Raw genomic sequence first — 3,055 nt, 5'->3', positions numbered from 1 at the left:
ATTAATATACTTCCCCCAGATCCCCCACCAAAGGTGTTTTGAACAATGAGATTTTATGAGGAGAGTGAAAAAGCTGGCTTAAAACTCAACATTTAGGAAACTAAGATCATGGCATCTGGTCCCATCACTTCATGGCAAATAGATGGGGAAGCAATGGAAACAGTGACAGACTTTATTTTTGGGCTCCAAAATCACTGCAGACAGTGACTGCAGTCATGAAATTAAAAGACGCTTGCTCTTTAGAAGAAAAGCTATGACCAACCTAGACAGCATATTAAAAAGCAGAGACATTACTTTGCCAACAAAGGTCCATCTAGTCAAGGCTATTGTTTTTCCAGTAGTCATGTATGGATGTGAGAGTTGGACTATAAAGAAAGCTGAGCGCTGAAGAATTGATGCTTTTGAACTGTGGTGATAGGGAAGACTCTTGAGAGTTCCTTGGGCTGCAAGGAGATCCAGCCAGTCTATCCTAAAGGAGATCAGTCCTGAATATTCATTGGAAGGACTGATACTGAAGCTGAAACTGCAATACTTTGGCCACCTGATGAAAATAACTGACTCCTTAGAAAAGACCCTGGCGCTGGGAACGATTGAAGATGGGAGGAGAAAAGGAGGACAGAGGATGAGATTGTTGGATGGCATCACCAACTCAATGGACATGAGTTTGAGTAAGCTCTGGGAGTTGGTGATGGACAGGGAAGCCTGGCATGCTGCAGTCCATGGGGTCACAAAGAGTTGGACATGACTGAGCGACTGAACTGAACTGAACTGAACCTTGGAGGTTTACATTTGCTATTTTTCCTTTGGAATTTCAGAAGTAAACCGGAAATCTCAGGTTTACCTTTAGAACAGGAGTTCTATGGATTGAAATCAGAATTTGAGGGAGTCTATGAACTTGAAGAAGAAAAAAATATGCCCTTAATATATCTAACTCTAGTTACCTTTCAATTATGAATGTAGATGACAAACCACAGTGGTGTTATTTCTTTTGTGACTTCATTATCAAGAAAATCTACAGATATTTTCATATCTGTAGCTATTGCAGATTTGCAAAATATCACTATTCATTGTTATTTCTGAATTAGAAAGATTACATGGACCACAATCTTCATGTTTAGAGATACTGTGCAGTGTTGCTGGCCAGCTATTGGTCAACTCTATACTTTCATCAAACAAATAAAATTGCCCTAGACCTGTATCCCAGACAGTTATGCTGCTTTACAAGATTAGCCACCTACAATTGTTTGTTGATCAATATGAGGAATTAGTTCCTAAATGTTTGCAAAACTAGACAGTTTAAATAAGAATTCTTCACTCTCTGTAAGGCAGCGAGGACTTTTGAACAGAGTGCATCAATTTTATTGTTGCCTAAATGGATATTCTTGGAAATCTTGCTGTCACTGCTGGAGTGGATGCTTTATCTCAGGAAGATGAGATGCAAAAGTCTCTGTCAGTTTCTTTGAAAAGACAAATTTGCAAACATCTGGAAACAGTTCAGAAAGTTCTACCAGTTATTGTCTATTGATGACATCAAAATTGAACCATGAACTCTTACTCTTTTTTCTTTTTGCTATAAAGTATATTAAGATGATGAGCTAGCCAAAAGGGAATTCATTATTCTTAGGTTAAAAAAAAAAAGACTCCAGTTGGAGTTTAATTCAAAAAACCTTGGAAAGTTCAGGTGTTCCTCGACAGAAACTATTCTTGTCTTGTAAAGTAGCTCTAAAAGCTTTAAACCATTTACAAGGATTTACATTTACAAATCAGCAGTCTCAATGTCTGTAACAATAACAAAAAATTGACATAAGCTGTTTATCCAACAAGACATGCCTATAGCCTTTTCAAAGCCCTCTCCAGAGATTAATGTCCCTATTCAATCTAGCAACAACAGACTTCCCACTGATAAGTCTTTACAGATAAATTTATTTTTAATTTGTTTATATTTTATTGTATTTTTGAACTTAAAACACTAATTAAAAAAACATAGTATTATATTACACATTTGTTTTTCAAAGCTGTTTTGACAGCCATGTCTCAATGTGATTGGTTTCTCTTATAAATCTGTGTATTTGATCTCTTTGCATTAAAAAATATCATTCTGAAAGAGATCCCTGGTTTGATCAGTTTGCCTCTAGAGTGCCAACAGGGCCCATGATACACCTATAGCTTTAAGAATACTGGCTTTGGGGAATTTCCTGGAAGTCCAGTGGTTAGGACTCAGCACTTTGACTGCTGAGGGCCCAGGTTCAATTCCTGGTCAGGGAACTAAGATCCCACAAGCTGCTCAGGGCAGCCATATTTATAAATATAAATAAAAATAAATAAATAAATAAATATATATATATATATATATATATATATATATATAAGTTCTTGTTGTCTGTGGCTTGATAATTTCTGAAAGAAAAAAATGGGACTCCTTGTCCAGGCCCACAATCATGGACCATCAAGTTTCCCTGAACTTGTTCCTAAGTAGAGTCCACAGGATTCTAATAAGTAATTTAACAAAACAAAGCACTGGCTTTGGAGCTGCATCTCAAGGTAGAAATTTCTAGGAGACCTAGTAGGCATAATACCATTTCTTCACCGTGCAGAACTGTGAGGTCTTGCACACGGTTGGAAAGGACTAGAAGCACACCCGCTGTGCAGACTCATGTGTGCATCATGCCAGCAAATGGCTGGAAATGATAAGCACCACAGAGAAATGCAGGTGAGTTTCTAAGGATGGTCAGAAGGAAGATTGTTATCAGGAATAGCAGGGAACACATGGAAAAAGCGGTAGCCTGCTGGTTTGGATGGAATTGGTAAAATCTGAATATTTCAAGTGGGGATATTCATGCTAAATTTGCCCATAGGCCATCCAGACCAGAGACCTCAGAGCCACCCTTGAACTCTCCACCTCACACCTGCATCTGTGATCAAATCTTGTCCCTTGGGTCTCTTTCCTAGTCGTATTTCCATTCCTCCTATTTATCCCCTAGGATATTGCCTGGCTTCACGCTTATTACCAGAACTACTGGAATAGCCTCCTGCCTGGACCTCCATCTCCTTTCTC

General features: G+C 38.4%; 1 non-coding gene across 1 annotated transcript; it reads left to right on the top strand.

Annotated features, from left to right (window-relative positions):
• TRNAQ-UUG lies at positions 2,194–2,265 on the top strand. Its single transcript has one exon. It is a non-coding gene; the product is annotated as a tRNA-Gln (tRNA).

This window comes from Capra hircus, chromosome 17 (assembly GCF_001704415.2).
Source record: "Capra hircus breed San Clemente chromosome 17, ASM170441v1, whole genome shotgun sequence".
Lineage (NCBI taxonomy): Eukaryota > Metazoa > Chordata > Mammalia > Artiodactyla > Bovidae > Capra > Capra hircus.
The sequence above is the reverse complement of the archived record's forward strand: the minus strand, read 5'-3'. Positions and strand labels throughout refer to the sequence as shown.